The sequence below is a fragment of the Rousettus aegyptiacus genome, unplaced genomic scaffold (genome assembly GCF_014176215.1).
Source record: "Rousettus aegyptiacus isolate mRouAeg1 unplaced genomic scaffold, mRouAeg1.p scaffold_m13_p_1, whole genome shotgun sequence".
Classification (NCBI taxonomy): domain Eukaryota; kingdom Metazoa; phylum Chordata; class Mammalia; order Chiroptera; family Pteropodidae; genus Rousettus; species Rousettus aegyptiacus.
Window position 1 is genome coordinate 110,853,329 of NW_023416284.1, and position 24,354 is coordinate 110,877,682.

Sequence of the window (24,354 nt, forward strand, 5' to 3'; positions counted from 1 at the left end):
ACGTAGTGCTACATTTTTCTCTTTTATTTTCCCTTTCATTACAGAAAATCAAAAATGGTGATTTAATAACTCTCTACCACCCTTAACACTTAGTTCTCTCTGGAGTTCCTGCTTGGTTCTCTTCTCCAAAAACCTCCCTAGGTGATTGCATTCACTTCCATGGTGTTACTTTCCATCTATTTGCAAATAATTCTCAAATCTTTAAGTCCAACTTAGACCTCTTCTCTGTGCACATGCCCACCCATCTAGCTGCCTCTTGGGACTTCTTCATTAGGATGTCACAAGTATCTCTGAAGTGTCCAAAATCAAACTCATTCTTTCTCCCCATTGGTTGGTCATTGTAGAAACTCTGGAGTTAATCTCAACCATTCTCTCACTTTTCGCTTTTTCCACACATCCAGGTCCAATTGATTCTTTTCAAATATCAGCATTTCTAAACCAGTGGATTTCAAATGGGGACAGTTTTCCCAGCAAGAGATATCTGGTAATGTCAGGAGAGAGATTTGGTTGTCATTACTGAAAGGAGGCCTGCTACTAGCACCTAATAGGTAGAGGCAAAGGATGCTGCTAAACAGCCTGTTACCCAAAGTACTGGCCTTCTTTCCATTACTGAGTTTAAGACAGCCCTACGCAACAAATATCTAGCCTAAAATATCAGTGCTAAGGTTAAGAAATCTTAAGTGGTTTTCCATTCTCACTTGCACTGCATTGGCTTATTCTCATCACTTCTAGCTTATATTACCACAGCAATCTTTTAATCTTTACCTATATGATGTAGTCGAACTCTCCATGATTTCCTGTATGAAGACCTCCATGACCTGACCCCTGCTTACCTCTCTAGTCCCATCTGTTGCCATTCACACGCTATTCTGTGATCCCACTGCATGATTTTGCCATTCCAAACAAGCTTGCTTTGCTTGTTCACTATGCTCTCTCATCTCGCTCATGCTTATTACTCTTCCTGCCTGGAATAGCCTTTAATTTCTTGCCCTGCTAACTACTTTTTCTTCCTTAAGGCTCTCGTTAGGTACATGTTCTTTAGGCCTTCTTTGATGAGCCCAGCATAGGTTCATTGTCCTTTTTAGACCATCTAACATGTTTCTATCACAGTACTTATCTTTATAATCATCTACTGACTTTAATGTTCCCTTTCATTGGACTGTAAAGTCCTTGAGGGCAGGAACTCTATCATTTTCATGTTTGAATCCCAAATAATTAGCACTGTCTCTAGTTTTTAGTATGATGTGTGAAATCTTGGGCACTCAGTAAGTGTGTGCAGTGAATGAATGGTTACTTATCCCACAGGAATCTCAAATTCAGAGTTTCCAAAACCTACAAAATAAGGAGTAGAATGGACTTGGGGCCTTGGACCAGGGCTACCTCTTACTGTGTAATCTTGGATAAGTTCTTTAATTTCCCCATGCTTAATTTGCTTCACCTATGAAGTGAGGATAATAATTGCATTTATTTTAAGGGTTTTTCTACTAGAACAGAATATTGTATTAGAATAGTGCTACTAATCTATAGCACTTAGAACACTGCCTGGCTCGTGGCAAAATGTTATTTGATAATCAGCCCTACAAACAAATGTTATGTGTGAGTCCTTCCTGACTGAGGGGCATCCATTCTAAAGAATTCTTACCTGGAGTGATCCTGTTATGCGTACCATACTGTGCTAGGTGTGTGTTTGTGTGTGGAGTTGGCAGGGCAGGAGGGGGGAGCGTTGGGGGAGGGGAACTGGGGAAAGCCATCAGTCAAAGTTTTAGTAAGAGAATCTAATGTCAGTGCAGTCATCATTTGACTGCCTCATCTTTTGACACATTTGTGGACAAGCAGGCTAGCTGGAGGAACACAAACTGCAAAACTGGAGGATTTCCTATATGTGGCATACACTGTGATATGAAAAGTTGTTGAAATGGTGTCACTGAGTACTGCTTGTTCTTTTCAAGGGGAGAACTGAGGTAATCTGAGCTTCACTGTATAGAAAGCATCCTAAAATGTCCTCTGTTAGGGCTGTGATATTTCACTGGGCTTACCTGTGATTCCCAGGGGCAATATGTGCTATCTTGTCTCCAAGCACTTCAAAAGTATTTTAATGCAGATCAACTCAGGTGCCACTATGGCACCTCTGGAAGTGGATAAGAATAGTAATCATCTGCATTTTTCCCCCAAAAGGAAATGACAGAGGTTAAATCCCTTGAGCTGGGTCACAAACTCCCTGATGAAATCAGATGCTGTGACTCTGGCCTGAGCACTTTCTTCTCCATTACTGATTTTCACACTGAGTTGCTGCCTTAGGACCAGTTCCATGGCTGAGCATCCCTAATGCAGGCCCTAACTAGACCAACTCTTTTCTATTGTTTTGGACAAGTTAATTAACCCTCTTGCTTCAATTTCCTCATTTGTAAAATTGGATTAATAATATCACCTACATCTCAGGATTGGTGTAAGATTAAATGAGATAACTTTTCAAATGCTCTGTATGTGGTCTGACACATGGTAAGCTTGAAATAATTGTTAGCTATTATTATATGGAGGTTCTATTAAATTTTGTTTAAAGAAAGTTTGCCCAAAATAAAATCTGAAAATTACAATAACAGAATATTTCTTTTATTCAAGGGAAGAATTATATATTTTAACTTTGCTACACAGAATAAAAATTCCATAACCCTTAGCTCTTCAAATTAAAGCAAACTGCTGACTCTAAAAATTATTAAGAGTTTCTACTATAAGGATTTCTCCTAACTGTGCCATCCTTAGTATCATGGAATAATCTAGAAAAAGTAGAGCTAGAACTGGCAAACAAAATCATGAGAAATTTTCTATGTCATGTCCATCAGCTTCTCAAGAATAGTTAACATAGCATCCTCATGCCTTGGCCAGAGAGCTCTACTTTTATTCTCTTGTCTATTCTGTGGCATCTTCCCTATCATCTCAACCAATGCCCCTCCCGAGACCACAACAACCTCTCTCCTGTAAGAGGTGATCTGAGTTGTTATAGAAATCAGAGAGAAGCTTAGGATTTTTCTCTTTCAGTGTCGCATCCAGGCCTCTGTGCTATTTTGGCAGATGCCCCTTGTCAGTAGTTTCATTAAGAAGCTAGAAACTTTGGGGCACACCACCTTCTTGGTACTTTGCATACCACTTAAATCCTTATACAATGTCCTTAGTAAATGGATCCGTACATCAAAATAAGCACCAGAATTACATGTAACTTGTAAACTCAAATAGCAGGCTGTAAAAAGCACCAAGGTAAAAAGGAATGCATATGGCCTCTAGGTGACTTTATCCTTACTTTAGGAAGAATAGCCTATTTGTGAAAGTGGTATCCATTGGTAGGGTAGTGGTCCCCAACTGTTTGGCACCAGGGACCCGTGCTCCTATGAGCATCTAATGACTGATGAGCTGAGGTGGAGCTGAGGCAGTGAAGCTGGTGCTGTGGAGCGGCTGCAAATACAGATGAAGCTTCACTGGCTGGCCACACTGCTCACCTCCTGCTGTGTGGCCCAGTTCCTATCAGGCCATGGACCGGTACCAGTCCATGGTCCAGGGGTTGGAGACCCCTGGTTTAGGAGAAGAAAGTTAATGAGAAAGGCTATCTATAGATTCCTGCCACTTAAACTGGGAGAATACAGCTCACTCCAAATCCACGTATGCATTTCCTCCTTTTAAGACTATCTAATACACTTTAGAGGTGTCCTAATTCAGCCTCTAACCCAACATAGTAAATTTTTCAGCTTGTGGGTCCTATATTCTTTGTTGCACTACTCAACTCTTATTATAGTACAAAAGCACCTGTGGACAATACATAAACATATGGCTGTGAAGCCTTGCATAGTAAAGACCTTTGTCTCTAATTCAAGAATCTCGTGTTTTCTTTCAGCATGTATAAATTTGTTGTAGCCTAACTTATTAGCTTATGAATAGGATAAAATTTCAGAAACTTCAATTTCTGACGATTCTCTACTAGCATGTCCACTAATGCACCCTTTATTGTTGTCTGATCTGCTGTAAAACCTATCTACTGAGATTTCAATGTCTGTTATTGTATTTTTTGGTTCTAGAATATCCATTTGATTGTTTTTATAACTTCCAGTTCTCTATTAAGATTCTCCATCTAATTACCAATTTAAAAAATAACTTTCATAGTTATTTTAAAGCCCCTGTTTAATTCCAATTTCTGTATTGCCTGTGGGTCTTTCTATTGTTTGATATTTTTCTTGGTTTTTGGTGGTCTCACCTCCAAGTTTGCCATATATATATATATGTCGGTACAGAAAAAAAATGCAGAGATAATTTATTTTCCTTCAGAAATGATTTATATTTGCTTCCGTGAAGCAGGTAGTCAGGCGTATATGACCACAGCCCCACCCAGGAATTAAGGTGATTTAAGGCATGGTTTTGGTTTTTGGTAAGGGCTGATCTATTTTTCACTTTGGATTTCCAGACAAAATCCTTGGGTGTTTACCAAAACCAATACTTTAAGGAAGACTCCGCACTCCAATTTTTGTCTCCTCCAGTCCCACGAATCTACTGTAATCCATGCTCAGCTTTTCAGCCTTTGGGTCACAGTTTAGGCTAGCAGCTGATGACCAAAATCCAAATAGGAAAGGATATTGTTAATGGCTAGGATCCGGAACTGAAAATTCTTGTCCGTATGGCAATATAGGAGCCCCCTGAACTCACTCACCTCCTCCCGTGGCCACACCAAGTCTACGGCTGCACCATCTCAGAGGATACTAGTCACTGAAAGAACTCGAGAAACTAGCTGAGTGACTCCTGCACATTGGGTGAACAAGGAAAAAACCCACATTGAAATGGGTAGAAAATGCTGAGACACACTCTTGCCATAAACCCTATTCCCAGGACAGTGACATACAATCTGGAGGTCGCTCACAACTCCCAGCTTTTCTCTGAGGAGCAAAAGGGTTTGGACCCAACATCTGACAGCCCAGTTTTTAAGGTTCCCATCTGAGATACAGGCCTTCACAACACCTAGTTCTAAAAGCCAGAGGGCCTAGGTCCACAGGACCTACAAGCCCATAGTAAACAGTACCTCATGGGCTCACAAGGACTCTGCATGGCTTTCCCCCTCCTATGGCTCAGTGTAGAAGCAGCAAACAGAAATGCCCACTTCCTAATCTTTTCTTGAAAAGAGGCCTATTTGCATATCTTCAAAGCTTTAGCCAGATGATCAGGCTTTTATTCAACATAGTTCTAAGAGCCTACTGTGATCCTTCCTAGAGACTGGATGTGGGTGGGTGCCATCTTCATGTTCTCCCTCCACCCTACTCCAAGTGGCTGGTGTTCCCTTAAATGGAGGTTGTGTACATCTCTAGAGCTCTGGATTTTGTTGCTGTTACCCGGAGGACACACTTTTTGATAGCCTAGTTCTGTTGGCCAGCAGGCTTGTGTCCTTGGTCTCAACAGATTTATAGCAAAACGAACAGTTCTTAACCACATATCTTTCCAAGGCTCAACAAAGAGGGAGCAGAAAGAAACACCCGACTCACATTCTTTCTCTGAAAGAGGCCTATATGCAGCCTGAGGGTCAGACTTCAACTTTAGCATACATCTAGGGGCTGACTGCTCTCTTACCCAGAGACCAGGGAAGTGTGTGGGTACCATCTCCACATTCTCCTTGTGGTCAGATCCAGGTCACAGGTGTTACTCTGGAAAGAGCTGTGCCCATGATTGGGACCCTGGTTTTTGTGGCTTCCGCCCAGGGGCATAATCTGTGATCACCTGGCTCTGGTGGCCAGCAGGGCCTGCATGCACAGGTCCCACAGGACTTCAATAGTTGACTGGCCATCTCCCTCCGGCTCAGTGCAGAGAGAGACAGAAATGACCACCTTCCAGTCTTTCCCTAAAAGGTCTATTTGCATACTTTAGAACTGCTGCCAGAGGGTCTGGTTTCCAATGAGCCTTCATTTAGGTGCTGACTGAAATCCTCCTCTTTGGGATACTGACAAGTCTTGGCATAGCATCCACTACTGGGGGCTACTACATGTAAAATAGACTGCTTAGACCATCACAAAGGTTTGAGAGACAACCAAGAGCTGTGGCTGGGCTGAATGATAAGATTATTCTCCTACAGGAAACCACTCTGTCAAGCCCGGGAGAGGCAAGTGTTTAATCTAATGCTTATAAATCAACACAGAGAATCAAGAAAAATGAATATATAGAAATATGTTCCAAATATGAGGCCAACATACTATTCTAGAAACAGACCTTAATGAAACAGACATGAGTGATTTACCTGATAAAGAGTTCAAAATAATGGTTATAAAGATTCTCACCGAGGCCTGAAAAGCAGTGTGTGAACAAAGTGAGACTTTCTATAAATATATAGAAAATATAAGAAAACACCTAAGAGAAATCACACAACTGAAGAATATTGAAGTAAAAACTTCGATAGAGCAGTTTGACAGTAGACAAGATCAAGTGGAAGTAAAGATCAGCAAATCTGTAGTCAAGACAGTGTAATTCTTTCAATCAGAGGACCATCATCTAGGTGCTGGCTGATACCCTCCTCTATGGGACACTGACAAGTCTTGGCACAACATCAACTACTGGGAACTACTAAATATAAAATAGCCTGCTTGAACCATCACAAAGGTTTGAGAGACAGCCAAGAGATGGGGCTGGGCTGAATGATGAGACTATTCTCCCATAGGAGACCACTCTGTCAAGCCTGAGAGAGGCGAGTATGTAATCTGATCCATAGAAATCAACACAGAGTCAAGGAAAATGAAGAAACAAAGGAATATGTTGCAAACAAACAAACAACAACAACAAAACAAGATAAAACCTCAGAAAAAGATTTTAATGCACAAAAACAGAGATAAGTTATTTACTTGAGAGAATTCAAAACCATGGTCATAAAAATGTTCACAAGGCTTAGGAAAAGAATGAACAAAGTGAGAATGTCAATAAAGAGAAAATATAAAAATATAAGTCATAGAGATGAAAATAATAATAAAACTGAAAAAAAAATAGATGGTTTAAACAGCAGAATAGGTGATGAAGAAGGAATCAGTGACCTCAAAGACAAGGCAACTCACCCAATCAGAGTGGTAAAAAGAAGAACCAAAAATAAAAGTGAAAATAAGAAACTTATGGAGCACTCAGGAGACCAAGATTCACATCTTATGAGTTCCAGAAAGAGAAGAGAACAATGGGCAGAATAATTATTTGAAGAAGTAATAGTTGAAAAATTCTCTACCCTGGGGAAGGAAACAGACATACAGATCCAGGAAGTCCAGAGAGTTCCAAATAAGATAAAACCAAATAGACCTACATCAAGACACATTACAATTAGAGTGCCAGAAGTCAAAGACAAATAGAGAATATTAAAAGTAGTAAGAAAAAAAAAAAAAACAACCTATTGTGTACAAGGGAACTCCCTTAAGAGATTGAGCAGATTTTTAAACAGAAACTTTGAATGCCAGAAGGAAGTGGCACAACATATTCAAAGCACTGAAAAAAAAAGAAAAAAGAAAAAAAAAACGACTTCTACCAAGAATTCCCTACCCAGCAAAGTTGTCATTCAGAATTGGAGATAGTGTTCCAGACAGAAGCTACAGAAGTTCATCACCACTAGACTGACGTTACAAGAAATGTTAGAGACTTAAAGCTGAAATGAAAATGTGGTAATTAGTAACAAAAACAAAAAATTTTTTAAAGTATACATCTAATAGGTAAAGGTAAATATCTAGTAAAACGCAGAATAGTCTAATGTTGTAAAGGTGGTGGATTAATTACTTAAAAAGCTGGTATGAGGGTTATAAGACAAAGTAGTAAAACTAACTGTAACTAAAATGATTTGGTAATGGACACACAAAAAGTTGTTCAATAGTGACATCAAAAACAAAACTTAGAGAGGGTTGTAAAAATGTAGAGCTTTAGAATGCATTCGAACTTAAGTTGTTATCAATTTAAAATAGACCATTATAAATACAAGCTGTTTTATCTAACCCTCATGGTGAACACAAAACAAAACCTATTGAAATACACAAAAGTTAAAACGAGATCTAAGCATACCACTATAGAAAATCATCACATCACAAAAGAGAAAAACAGAAGAAAGGAACAATGAAACTACTAAACAGCTAAAAAAAATTGTCGGGGGCGGTTCTGACTAAGATGGCTGCCAGGCCGAGAATGGCTGCTCAGCAGGGTTTCCCGCCAAGGCCAGGTAAGCCTCCCGGATGTATCTGCCTCGCTTCTCCCGCCAAAGGGACTTTTCGTGGGTCTTTTCGCCCCGCCCCTTTGTGTTACACAGTATATCCTGACTGCCTCTGGCCAACAAGCCCCGCTAACGCAACATCACCCAATCGCCCCCTATATAAGCCTGCAGCGAGCCTTAATAAACGAGACTTGATCAGAAAGCCTGTCCTGTCTCCATTCTTTGAGTCGTCTTGTCTCCCTCCCCTCCCCGTTCTGTCTTAGGGTCCCTGTTGACTGTCCCGCGGGCTGGGACAAAAAATAATTAAATGGCAAAAAAAAGTACATACCTGTAAATAACTTATGTAAATGTAGATAGAATAAATTCTTATATCAAAAGACACAATGGCTGAATGGATTAAAAAAAATCAACAAGACCCATCTATACGGCGCCTATAAGAGACTCACTTCAGACATAAGGACAAACATAAACTGAAAGTGAAAGGATGCAAAAAGATATTCCATGCACATAGAAATCAAAGTAAAGGCATAGCTATGTTTATATCAAACAAATTAGATGTTAAGCCAAAGACTGTAATAAGGGAGAAAGATAGGCATAACATAATGATAAAATGGTCAATCCAAGAAGAGGATGTATCATTTGTAAATATGTATACACCCAACATAGAAGCACCTAAATACATAAAGCAAATATTAATAGACCTGAAAAGAGAGATGAATGGCAATACAATAATAGTAGGGGACTTCAATATTTCAATTTCATTAATGGATTGATCATCTAGACAGAAAGTCAATAAAGAAACATTGGCCTTAAATGACCTTACACCAGATAGATTTAACAGACATTTACAGAAAATTCCACCACAACAACAAAATACAATTCTTCCCGAGTGCATATGGAACATTCTCCAGGATAGATTATATGTTAAGTCATAAAACAAGTTGTAATAGATTTAGAGGACTGATATCATATTAGGCATCTTTTTGGACCACATTGATATGAAACCAGAAATCAATTACAAGAAGAAAACTGGAAAATTCACAAATATACGGAGATTAAATAATATGCTAATGAACAACCAATGGGTCAAAGAAGAAATTGTAAAAAATAAAATAACTTTAGAGAAATGAAAATGGAAATACAACATACCAAACTTACGGGATGTAGCAAAAGAAATTCTAAGAGGGAAGATCACAGAGAAAACTGCTTATATCAAGAAACAGGAAGAACTCAAATAAACAACCTAACTTTACATGTTAAGGAACTAGAAAAGAAGCCCAAAGTAAGTGAGGTAGGAAATAACAAATAACGGCAGAAATAAATGCTATAGACTAAAAAACAATAGAAAAGATCAATAAACTTAAGAACTGGCTTTTTTAAAAAAGAAACCAAATTGATACATTTTAACCTAGACTCAACAAGAAAAAAGGACTTAAAGTCAGAAATGAAAAAAGGAGACATTACAATTGATACCACAAAAACATACGGGATATGAAACTGCTATGAACAGTTATACACCCACATCTTAGACAACCTAAAGGAAATGGATAAATCATAGTAATATACAGCCTACCAAGAATGAGTCATGAAGAAACAGAAAATCTGAACAGACTAATAACCAGTAAGGAAATTGAATCAGTAATCATAAACCTCCCGAAAAGCAAAAGTCCAAGAGCAGAAGGCTTCATTGGTGAATTCTACCAAACATTTAAAAACAATTAGTACCAATCATTCTCAAACTATTCTTAAAATAGAAGAGGAGGGAATACTTCCAAAACTCATTTTGTAAATGATACCAAAAGCAGACAAGAACACTACAGGAAAATAAAATTATAGGACAATATCCCTCATGAACATAAATGCAAAATCCTCAACAAAATATTGCAAACCTAATTCAGTTATACATTAAAAGGATCATATACCATAATCAAGTGGGATTTATTCCAAGGTGCAAGGATGATAACATCTACAAATCAATCACTGTGAAAGATTAAAAAACAATTATCTCAGTACATTCAGATAAAGCAAATGACAAAATTCGATATCCATTTATGATGAAAACTCAACAAAGTGGGTATCGAAGGAATGTACCCCAACATAATAAAGGCCATATATGACAGACCCAAAGCTGACCTCATACTCAACAGTGAAAAGAGAAATACACCAGCCACAGGCTCACCAACACAATTGGAAGAGAGTCTTTGCTCTAGGATCTGGAAGAAGACAAAGAATTCTAGTCTCACCACCTTTATTCAACATAGTATTGGAAAGTTTACCAAGAACAATTAGGCAACTGAAAGAAATAAAAGACATCCAAACCAGGAGGAAGTAACCCTATCACTATCTGCAGAAGACATGATATAGAAAACCCTAAAGACTATGCAGAAAAAAAAAAAAACTGTTATAAGTAATAAATTCTGTAAAGTTGTAAAATTCTGGATACAAACTCGATATACAAAAATCTGTTGCATTTATATACCATAATAATAAACTATCAGGAAGAGAAATTTACAATTGCATCAAAAAGAATAAAGTACTTATGAATAAATTTAACCAGGGAGGTGAAAGACTTGTATGCTGTAGTACATCAAAGAAAGAAATTTAACAAGACACATAAATGGAAAGACATTCCATGCTCATGTATAGGAAGGATCATATTGTTAAAATGTCCATACTACTCAAAGCAATCTTCAAATTCAATGCCATTCCTATCAAGATGCCAATGGCATTTTTCACAGAAATGGAACAGACAACCCTAAAATTTGTATGGAACCACAGAAGACTCCAAATAGAAAAGCAATATTGGAAATAACAAAGCTGCAGGCATCACACTTCCTGAATTCAAACCATATTAGAAAGCTATAATAATCAAAAGGGTATGGTAGTTGACATTAAAAACAAATAAATAGATCAACTGGACAGAATAGGGAGCCCAGAAATAACCCACACATATACGTCAATTAATTTACAACAAAAGAACTGATAATACACAATGGGGAAAGGAGAGTGTCTTCCATAAATTTTGTTGGGTAACTAGACGGCTACATGCAAAAGAATGAAATTGGACCAGTATCTTACACCCTTCACCAAAATTAACTCAAAATGGATTAAAGACTTGAACATAAGACCTGAAACCATAAAACTCCTAGAAGAAAACAGAGGTAGTAAGATCCTTGACGTTTGCCTTGGCAATGATTTTTTGGATTTGACGTCAAAAGCAAAGGCAAAAAAGCAAAAATCAATAAGTGGGACTACATCAAACCCAAAATCTGCTGCACAGCAAAGGAAACAATCAACAAAACGAAAGGCTAAAGACAAGAAATAAATGGTAGTGCAGTTATTACAGCTAAGACTACAAGTGGAAACCCCAGATAAAGTGTGCCTCCTCTTATGCAAAATTGGGATGGTTGAACGGGCATATTATTTAAGCACCATGCTCCCACTGATCCCCTGACCATTTCCAACCTAAAGGAGGCACCCTTGGGGCGAGAATCTGGAGTTCTTAAAGGGTGCGTCCCTTAATTATAAGGCCACACACTTGTAATTCATAGAAATGTCAGATATAGTACAACAGGATTAGACAATAGCTAGACAAGAAAAAGAGAATTTTGCTGAAGCTCAAATCATGTTTGCTGGTAAAGGCAAACCAACTGGCTTTTACAGATCTTTGGAATGAAGACCCTGCTCCTCTCTCAGCCAGGAACAAAGTGAGAAGCCCTAGGAGATGCAGGAGCTCCCACTGCCTTACTGGTCCCCGCTGAAGAGTGGGACCTCGTCCCAGCTCTCTCCTTCATCAGATATCCAACAGGCTGCCCTGTATTGGCAGCTTCAAAGATCAGGGGTCCCAACAAATTAATCTTGGGACAGCCCAGACATGAGTTAGATAACTTAGCTCAGGCACTGTGGACTCTTCAAGGGAATGCCATCCTCATTCAGTGGGTGAATGCTGTCACCTCTCAGAACACCCCAGCCTCAGCAATGGAATCTGGGATCCTGAACCCTGATTTCTGAGTGGCACCTGCCAAGGCTCTTGCCCGAGTAAGCAGCAGTTCCCCAAATGACTGCATACTTCTTTAATTATCCATTAGAACACACTTAAAGCATTTTATGGCTCTTATTGACTCTGAAGTTTAAATTACGATGCTTCTCAGGAACCCCTCCAAACATAAGGAAGGGGTACTCTTTACATTACAAGGCATAACAGGTAGGGTATTAGGAGGCATTCAACTTCATTCAATCTCATTAGGAACAATCTTTTAGTCTCGGTGTCCCTTTGGTTCCACCCATTCCTGTTACAGATAATGTGGCCGCCATGCCCCAAATTCCCGATGGCCTTCCTGGTGGGAGCTGCATAGTGGGAGCCCGTAAGACTGCCACCCCCAATTAGGATAATAAATACTCCTCAATATTATCTGTGACAGAGGACTGAAGGACTGCAGCCCATAATTTAAGATTAAAGGAATTAGTCATTAAACAAACCATCTCTCCTTTCAATTTCCCTATTTGGGTGGTATTAAAGCCCATTACTAAAGAGTGGTACCTGCTTCTCCTGAAATTGGGATGCTCAGCTGCCCCCATTAAGGCTCCCATTCCCACCACTGTCTAGTCCATGAAGGCCATCCAAAGGGCTCCAGGGGCCACTTTGCTGTGATCGGTCTAGCTAATATGTTCTATTCAGTATCGATCATGGAGGAGTCCCAACCACAGTTCACCTTCACATGGGAAGGCACCCAATATACTCTTATCAGGCTGCCTATGGGCTGTCTTAATAGCCTGGTCGTTGCTCAAAGCCTTTCCTGGCAAGACCTGGATGCCCTTAAAGTGTCCACCTCTCTGTTTGGCTCTATACTGATGACATTCTACTCCAGAGCCCTGTAGAGGATGTGGCACACAAGGGTCTAATACAACTGGTGATCCACCTACAGCACAGAGTTTGGGCTATTGCCCCACACAGGACTTAAGAGCCAGGAACAACTGTTAAATTTCTCGATATGAATTGGTCTGCAAAAGCTTATAAGGCCACACACATCAACTGTTAACTCTTTAGCCTCCTACCACGCTATGGTGACCCCCCAAATGTCTTAGGTCTCTTCATATTTTGGTGACAACACAAAACACACTTATCATTCTTAAACCCAGTTACACAGTCACCTGCAAATTCTTTGTATTTTATTGGGGAGAAGTTCAACAAACTTTGCAGTTATCATAAAGGTCAATTCATCAAACCCTCTCCCTGGCTCCACCTGGCTCCTTTTTCCAGGTTAAGGCACTGTCTGCCATCAATTATGCATCCTGGAGCTTTGGACTAAACACGGCTCCTCCTGGCTGCCTATGGGCTTCTGGATCAGACAGTGCCCTCCACAGCCACCCGATGTTCCCCCTCAGAATGTGAAATTCTGGCCATTGAGCTTTGTTAGAAACAGAGGTCCTTGTGAATACGGAGCCTGTTCTTTTGTATACCTGCATTCTTATTATGTCATGGATTAGGGACACCCCCTAACAGCAGCCTGGCATTACTGTGACCGCCTCCTTCTTAAAATGGAAATGGTGCCTTTGGGAATGAGCTAAAGTTGATATGGCAGGTCTTTCCAAATTACAGGAAAATATATCTTCCCTGCTTCTCAGACCACTGCCCATTGATGATGGTACCCTCAAAGGCCTAAGCTGCTGGTGACCTAGGGTAGCCCCTGGGAAGAGCTGACAGATCAAGAAAGAGTCTGTACTTCACAGACAGAAACGCCACCACTGGACACGGTGGAAAGTGGCAATGTATCTGCTTTTCAGCAGCACTATGCTTATCAAAGACAGCAAGTTGGGGTTGGCTCAGCTTACTGATCTTGTGGTGGTACAAAGGGCTACGCAGAGCATCGTTATCCATGACCAGCATCTTGTCCATATTTTTACTGACTCATGGGTGGTTGCTCATAGGCTAGCTGTTTGGTTGGGCCAGTGACAGTAGGGCAATTTTCACATTCAAGATCATCCCATTTTTGGTGCCCCAATTTGGAGGAACATTGCCCAGGTACCAGTCACAATTAAGGTTATGTGTGTTTCAGCAGATACAAATGCTACCACACCAGAGGCACTTTAATGCAAGGCAGATCCACTTGCCTGAATCTAGGTCACCACCTGTTAAGGGCTCTAAACCACCTACTTTTCCCCAGCAAACCCATCAGCTCCCCCACCAATCAATCCTGACCTCACCATTCTACCCTTTCTTACTTATGCCCTGACTGAAAGATCCTATGTCTTTAGGTCTTGGGGGGAGCTGCTGCCACACTGTTAGACCCAAGGCCCCCTTAGTTCCCCTTCTGGGTGGGTTACCTGGGAAAGCCACCCTCTCTAGGATGGCCACCTCCACCTGCAACAACACTGGTGATGGCTGCATCCCACCCCAAAACAGTACAGGACATGATCTAAGACATGACAATGCCGGTGGCATGGGGCACAATGATTTGAGAGATAACAATGTTCCAGGCCAGGATGCTGCGGGACACAATTTCATCCCAAATGTCACCTCTGCGACCTTCCACTAGAACAGAAATAACATCCAGAAAGACGCTGTGGCTAGTGACCATGAAAACTTGGTTGCTGAACTGAATGCTTATTTAAATTCCCTGCTGCTGACACCCTTGAGGCATCCTGTTGAGTTAATTGTGTGTTTACCTCAAGGTCCTCTTGCTTACTACAATGATTGCTGCTCACGTGTGAGGTTGTACTGACTGCCAGGTTGCTCTCCACTGAGTCTTTGACCTTTGGAAGGTCAAGGTACGTGTTCAGTCTCATAACCATATGAGGGCCCCTTTAAACACTTCACATGTTTGTTTGCCCTCACCACACCCATCAGATGGGTCTACATTATGTGTCCTACTGGGGGTTAGTGAATTTATGTTGAGAACACCATCACCAGCAGCACATGCACACACCAGCCAGGGCCATAGCCACAGGGTCACCTCTCTAAATGCCCCAAAGGGACCCTTTCTCACTGCCACCACCAAGGCCTCCACAATCTTCACGTTCAAACTAATAGTCACAATATTTTTATATAATCGGCAGGAACCAGAGCTCATTTGGGGGCCACCATAATTTCTAGGCATGTTACTAGGCTCAACGAAATCTTTTTCCTGCGTTAGTGACCTAACCAGCTGACTTAATGACCTGCCTGTTTGCCCAACATAAGGCAACCTGTGTGTCCCTGAGGCTCATCCAGCCACTCTCTGTGGTGCTCAACTGCTCCCAAACAGGACACTTTGCAGTATAGTATGTAGCACCTGTCAGGACCCCCATGTGCCTCTGAAATTCTCCATATCTCTCAGGTACCAACACCACATGGATGAATATGACCAACCACCTCACTCCCAGGTGCATAGTCCCCATGATGTTGGGCCTCCAGGCCTAGCTGCCTCGGGGAACCCCAGCTTTCTTCAGCTTCCTTGAAACAGTTGGTGTCCACTGTGGGCCCAGTGCCCTGGGGCTGTCGCACACATGCGGTTCCCCATATGTGCCCTCCTCCTTCCCTCAACCTCCAATGCATTTATCTCCCTGCTGGCCCTGGGGATTCCTGTCTGTTCATACCAATGTACTTTAGTCTCCCGGGGACTACCCCTATATATCTGTGAACAGGACCCCCAATCTGGCTCTCTGCTTTCTCATGTCCAAAGCATGTGGCACTCGTCCCCATTATGTTGGGAGTGGGTCTGCTACTATCCCTTATAGGAACTGGGTTAGGCATGCAACAACACATTATTAAGGCAAACGCCAGCCTGTCAGCCACTCTGGCTGAACACATTGGGCTTTTATATGAAAGCTTAGCCTTAATGCAACAACATAATTCTTTACCGCAGATAGTGTGTGGTAACCATTTAGCTGTAGCTTACTCACTGGCCAAGGAGGGAGCTATACCTGCTGTAGATGGCATCAACTGCTGTATATATGCTAATAATATATGTTATATTCAGATAATATTAAATCGTATATAATTCCATTAAATCTAGACACACCTATACAATTAAGTATAATTATACTATATAATTACATAAATAACTCTGGACAAATTTAGACAAACTTACAAAAGATGGCCCAACAATATAGAGTACAAGTATTCCATAGTCTCACCCAAGTTTTTAATCGGATACCTGCCTTAACCTTATCAAAGGGTTTGATTTACTTTCTTGGCTGGACCCCATCAAATGTGTGTAATAGTTATGGACAAGAATTCAGACTATTGTGTATCTATTGATATTAATGGGCACTTTTGTTTTGCTTAAATGTTTCGTGTACTGGGGGACTAAAATCCTGCCAGTAACTTTCAATGTCTCTACCATCCAGACGGTGCCCATGATTTTCCCTAAACACTAATGTCTAGGCATCATGGTGTCAATCGTGATGAGAAAACAGCTATTTTGAGTTGCTGCGTAGGCATTTTGCAAGGTGACAGCCCTGTTTACACCCATTCTCTGGACATTTAGATAAGGACCAGTGCTTAGGTTTCCCGCCAAAGTTCCTGTCTTGCTTTTCCTGGGGACATCTTTAAAAATAGCCACTTAAAGTTGAGTCCACCAAAAGTTAGTGATCACTGCTCCAACCACCTTATAAGTAATAGGTGTTTGTTATCCTACTCTCTAGCTCATGTTTGCTCGTTATCTGAATGAAGAACTGCCCTTCTTCTGGCTCAATGAGCTCCTGCTCCCATTTCTGGGATCTCTGAGTAATAAATCTTGTAACTTTACTTCCTTTGTATAAGTGTATTGAAACTGCACCTTCGATAAAAGGAACCCCAAGATTTTCATTTCTCCAAAGTGAGAGCTCAGATGTTGAGAGAGCTACCTGCTGACCCTTTGTGGATGGCTCGTGTCTCCTCAGTCAGCAGGTCATAATCTGCATAATTTTAACTTGATATGCCAGCCATGGCCCCGCCCCCGACACAATCCAATGGTAATCTAAACACTAACTCCAAAAGACATATGCACCCCATGTTCACTGTAGCATTCTCTTCAATAGTCAGGACATATAATCAACCTAGGTATCTACTGATAGATGAATGAACAAAGAAAATGTGATACACACACACAGACACACACAAAGGAATACTAGCCCTAAAAAGAAGGAAATCTTACCATTTGAGACATGGACAGAACTTGAGGGCATTATGCTAACTGCAATAAGTCAGAGAGAGAAAGAAATATCATAACAATTACATTTATATGCAGAATCTAAAAAGCAAACAAAAACCCTAAACTCACAGAACAGATGAGTGAAAGTGGTCAAAAGGTCCAAACTTCCAGTTATGAAATAAGTTATGGGGATGTAATTTTTAGCATGGTGGCTATAGTTAGCAATACTCTTGTACATTTGAAAGTTGCTAATAGATTTTAAAAGTTCTCGTCATAAGAAAAAAAGTGTAATGGATGTTAACTACACTCTGGTGGGCATTTTGCAGTATACAAATACCAAATCATTATGTTGCACACCTGAAACTAATAAAATGTTATATGCCAATTATACCTAATTAAAATATGGATAATAGATATTATATAGGATGTTTTAACATAGCAAATGTGAAGAGTTTTAAGTTATGTTACTAATAATGTTATTATTGTTAAGCACCTTGAAATTAAGGTGTTGCTCATTATTGTGAAATACCAAAAGGGAATAAACAAAGCAATAATTATTTAATAATAGTGCTAAATTTCTAAAAGGACACAAAATTTTTTAATTCTTTAATTTCCTTGTAAATAAAGTATAGATCTGCTGCACTTAAAAAATGAAAGAAGAGTGGTGATGGCTTAAAGGATGTATAAGACACCATCAAAAGGCATCACTATATGCATTATAGTGTTCCTAGAAGAAAAAGAGGCAGAAAATCCTCAAATCATAAAAGAAGAAAGCAAGCGAAGAAGAAAGAAACAGGAATTACAAAACAACCTGAAAATAGTTTTAGGTAACAATAGGTAAGTCCATACTTATTAATAATTATTTTAAACCTAAGTGACTAAATTCTGCAATCAAAATACACGGAGAGGCTAAATGGGTAAAAAAAAAAAAATACGTATACAAACAAAAACCAACACCAGACTATATGCTACCTATGAGACTCACTCAAGACGTAAGGGCACAGACTGAAAGTAAAGAGACAGGAGAAAAATATTCCATAAAGATGTAAACCAAAAGAAAACTGGGGTATTATCAGACATAAGACAATAAGGTCATTATTTAATGGTAAAGAGGTCAATGCAACAACAGGATATAACTTTTGTAAATATCTATACACCCAACATAGGAGCACATAAATATATAAAGCAGGTATTATCACACATGAATACCTTATTCTAAACATGGATAGGTCATCCATACAAAAATCGATAGGAAATATACTTAAATGACATGTTAAACAAGATGGACTTTAGGGACCCTTAGAACCTGTAGAACATTCCATCCACAGCAGCATAATATACATACTTCTAAAGCTCACATAGAACATTCTCTAGGACAGTTCATGTGTTAGATTATAAAGTAAGTTGTAATTAAGAAGACTAAAATCATATCAAGTATCTTTTCTGACCACAATAGTATAAAAGTAGAAGTCACTTACAAGGAAAAAAAAAACCTGGAAAATTCGCAAATGCATGAAGATTTAACATCGTGCTCCCAGCCAACCAATGGGTCAAAAAGGAAATCGAAAGAGAAATAAGAAATATTTCGAGGCCAATAAAAATGGAAATACAACATATCAAAATTTATAGCATGCAGCATAACCAATTTTCAAAAGCAGTTATAGTTATGAATGTGTACATTAAAAAACAAAAAGTACAAATAAACACCTAACTTTACATCAAGGAACTAGAAGAAGACAAAATGAAGCCCAAAGTTAAGAAGAACATCAAGATTAGAGTGGAAATAGAGATTTAAAAAACAATAGAAAAATATCAATAAAATTAACCTGATTTTTAATAAGATAAACAAAACTGACAAATTTACCAAGAAAAAAAAGAAAGAGGACTCATATAAATAAAATTTAAAGTGAAAGATATTACAATTGATACCAGAGAAATACAAAGGATTTTAAAAGACTGCTATGAACAATCACATGCTAATATATGGACCACCTAAATCAAAGAGATAAAGTCCTAGAAACATACAACCTACCAAGACTGAATCAGGAAGAAATAGAAAATTAGAACAGGCCTATAACCAGTAAGGAGATTGAATCAGTAATCAAAAACCTCCCCACACACAAACTCCCAGGACCAGATGGCTTCGCTGGTAAATTCTACCAAACATTTAAAGAAAAGCTCCTGCCAATTCTTCTCAAACTCTTACATAAAAAAACAGAAGAGGAAGCAACACTCCCAAACTTACTCTACAAGGCCAACATTACTCTGATATCAAAGTCAGATAAGGACACTATAAGAAAACTAATGACCAATATCCTTGATGAATATAAATGTAAAAATGATTAAAAATTATGTAAAAATGTAAAAATATTAGGAAAGCAAATTCGACAACACATTAAATGGTTATATACTATGAGCAATTAGGATTTAACTCTGAGATGCAATGGTTCAATATACACAAACCAATAAATGGGGTACATTACATTAATAAAACAAAAATCGTATCAATGATGCACAGAAAGTACTTGACGAAATACATCATCCTTTCATGATTCATATATATATATATATATATATATATATATATATATATATAACCTCAACAAATTTGGTACAAAAGCAACATAACTGAATTTATAAAGGCCATGTATGACAAACTCATAGCCATCATACTCAGTGGTGAAAGCTAGAGCAATCAGGCAAGATAAAAAATAAAAGGCCTCCTAATTGGAAAGGAAGAAGCAAAAATCATTAATTTTAAATGCTATGATCTTATGTATAGAAATCCTATCTACTCAACCAAAAAACTGTTGTAACTAATCATCAAATTCAGTAAAGTTGTAGTATGTAAAATCAACACACAGAAACCAGTGGTGTTTCTATATACACACAATAAAACATCAGAAAAAAGGAATAAAAGAAATGATTCCATTCGCTATAATACCAAAATAAAATAGAAGTAAATTTAACCAAGTAAATGAAAACTATAAGGCTTCAATGAAAGAAATTAAAGACACAAATAAAGATATTCCATGTTTGTGGATGAGAAAAATATTATAAAATGTCCATACTACCTCAAGTCATCTGTAGATTTAATGCAATCTTTATCAAAATTCCAATAGCATTTTTCACAGAAATAGAAAAAAATCATCCTAAAATTTGTATGGAACTACATAAAGCCCTTGATAACCAAAGCATTCTTGAGAAAGAACAAAGCTGGAGGCAATATATTTCCTTCTTTCAAACTATACTACAAAGCTATAGTAATTTAAAAAGCATGGTGTTGGCATAAAAATAGACCAATGAAACAATACAGAGAGCTCAGAAATAAACTTTCATATACTTGATCGACTACAATTTGTCAAGGGAGCCAAGAACATTCAATGGAGAAAGTCTCTTCAAAAAACGGATGACAGAAAAACTGGAAAACCACATGCAGAAAAATAAAATTCGACCACTGTCTTATACCATTCACAAAGTTACTCAAAATGGATTAAAGATTTAAAGGCAAGAGCTGATAGCATAAAACTCCTAGAACACTTAGGAGGTAAGCTCCTTGGTATTGGTCTTGTCAATAATTTTTGGATATAACACCAAAAGCACAAGGAACAAAAGCAAAAATAAACTAGTGGGACTACATTGACTAAAAAGCTTCTGTACAGCAAAAGAAACAATAAAAAGTCGATCTACGAAATGGGAGTAAATATTTACAAACCATATATATCAGGGGTTAATATCTAAAATAAGAACTCATACAACTCAATAGCAAATAAACAATGCAACTCGAAAATGGGCAGAGGAACTGAATAAACACTTTTCCAAAGAAGATATCTAAATGGCAAATGGGTATGAAAAAAAATGCTCAGCATCACTAATCATTAGGGAAATGTGCATCAAAACCACAGTGAAGTAACACCTCACACCTGTCAGAATAGCTATCATCAAGAAGATAAGAGATAACAAGAGTTGGTGAGGATGTGAACTACTGGTGGGAAAATAAGCAGGTGTAGCCATTATGGAAAACAGTATGGGAGTTGCTCAGAAAGTTAACAGAATTACCAGATGATCCAGCAATCTCACTTCTGGGTATATATACAAAGAAAACGAAAACATTAATTCAAAAAAGATGTGTGTACCCCCATGTTCATTGAAGCATTTTTCACAAGGGCCAAGACATGGAAACAACCTAAGTTTCTATCAACAGCTGCACGAATATGTGGTGTACATATACAATGGAGTGATCTTTAGCCATGAGAAAGAAGGAAGTTCTGCCATTTTCAGCAACATGGATGCACCTTGAGGGCATTATGCTAAGTGAGTTAAACCAAAGACAAATATTATATGATATTGCTTATATGTGGAATCTAAAACCCTGAACTCATAAAAACAGAATAGAATGGTGGTTACTAGGGGTAAGGAAATTGATATTGTTCTTAAAAGGTAGAAGCTTGTGACTAGCAGATGAGTAAATTCCTAGTAAATGAGTAAATTCTGGTGGGTTAATGCACAGCATAGTGATTACAGTTAACAATACTGTATTATATACTTCAAAGTTGTTTAGAGATTAGGTCTTAAATGTTCTCGCCACAAAAAAGAAATAACGATGTCCATAAAAAAGAAATAACAATGTGAGATGTCAGTTTATGCTAAGGTAGTAATCATACAATATATAAATGTATCAAATCAATATGTTGTAAACCTTAAACTTATACTTTATAAAAAATCCTCTGCATGGCGTATTTGAAAAATACTTATTAAAAAAGTCATAGAGAGGAACAAAGATATCTTTATTATCTATTGTAATTTTTGGTTGGTTGTTTTTTAGTTTTTCAGTTTGTATCAGTAACAGAGAGCAGTTGGTGCCCAAGCTATGCCAGAATTTTTACCAGCTCTAGACAAACTGATTGCATCGCTGTGATTTTCAAGCCCACCGGCTTTTTCTCTAAATCTCAGTACTGATTTTACGGTTCTTGACATTTCTGCTGATGAAAGTTCTCCCTAGATATCATGCCTGGCTCTACCAAAACCATGACAATATGTTGGTGATATTTGCAAACCAATAACACTATTGGTAAAGTTTACCAACAATTTTCTGAGACAGTTTATTCAAATCTCAGTACTAAAGTTCTCATTTGAAACAGTGAAATAGATTTTGAATTCTTTCAATATGAAGATTCTCAATATTTTAAGATAACTGATCCTGGACAAAGTGAAAAAAAATGGACTAAGAAACTATCTTCCCACTGAAGACATTCAAATGGCCAAGAGGTACATGAAAAGGTACTCAACGTCACTAATCATCAGGGAAATGCAGACTACAATATCACCTCGGATGTTAGAATAGTTATCATCAAAAAGAGATGACAAGTATTAGTGAGGATGTGGAGAAAAGGAGTCTTGTGCACCTTTGATGGGAATGTAAATTGGTGCAGCCACTGTGGAAAATGGTATGGAGATCCCTCAGAAAAGTTATAAAAACTATTAATACATGTGATCTAGCAATCTCGCTTTTGGGTATAAATCAAAGAAAATGAAAACAGGATATCAAAGAAATATCTGCACTCCATGTTTGTTGCAGCATTATTCACAATAGCTAAGATGTAGAAACAACCTACATGTCCATCAGTAGATAGATAGATAAAGATGCAATATACATATAAAATGGACTATCACTCAACAATAAGAGAAGGAAATCCTGTCATTTGTGACAACATGGACAGACCTTGAAGGCATCATGCTAAATGAAATAAGCCAAAGACAAATACTATCATTGTATGGTATATAATGATATATATGATACATTACATAGTATCATATGTGGAATATATATATATAAAAAAAGTCAACAGTGTAGGGAAGTGGTTGCCTGGGACTGGGGTTGGAGGAAATAGGGAGAGGTTGGTAAAAGGGTACAAATTTTCAGTTATAAGATTTATGAGGATGTAAAGTGACTATAGTTGATAACATTGTAAATGAAATGTGCTAAGAAAGAAGAACTTAAATGTTCTCACCACATACATATATATGAACTCTGTGTGTGTGTGGAGAGAGAGAGAGAGTGATGGGTATGTTAATTAGCTAGATGGTGTGGGGGGATCCTTTCAAAATATAAATGTATATCAAATCACAATGTACCCTTTAAATATCTTTCAATTTTGTCAATCATGCCTCGATAAGTTGAAAAACATAGTAACATAAGAGAAACTGGGAGAGGGAAAGGCTAGGTTTTAGTCTTTGTGAAGACTAGCCTTAATTGGTTTATTTTATTCAAAGGTATGGCTTTTGAGGAGTCTAGAATGACAGTTGCAGTTGTTTAAGAGGACCCTTTATCTTCCTGGGCTTTGAAAGGTTGACTAACTTCTTCCAGTTTGGGACTTACCCAGTTTTAGCACTTAAAGTCCTGAATCCTGAGAAATTTCTCAGTTCCAGAGAAACTGGGTCAGTAGTCACTCTAGCTTTGAACTCCACTTTCTATGTCATGATGTAGCTGAAAGCTCTGCTCAGCTTCTCAGTCTTTTGACTGGTCGTTGTGGGTCAGTAAATGCCTGAAGGAATAAAAGGATGTGCAGTGTTCCCATATACATCAAGATCATTTCCATGGTCAATATTTTGAATTTGCATTTCCCTTGCCTGCTGTCCTCTTCTGCTCAATCTTCTAGCAACTGTCATCATTCAGGGCTCAGCTCAAATATCACCCTCAAAAATGATTTAATGTATAGTGGCCCTATTCTCAGGGCATACATTACATTATTTATAGCACTTATCACTATCTCAAATTATGAATTTGTTTGATTACATGTTTATTTTGTGGTTTATCCTCATCTAAGCATTATATTCAAGGAAATAAGCTTCTGTGTAGCTGGGACTTTGTCCATCTTGTTCTAGATACTCAGAATCTAGAACACTTTTTGCAATTAGCAGGTCCTAAGGAAATACTTATTGAATGAATCAATATATGGATGTCTCCTACTGAATTGCATTTCTAAAGTTTTTCAAGGCCTTGAGGCTGTCTTTACTGTGAGTTCCCACAGTAAACAAATCCCTACATATTTG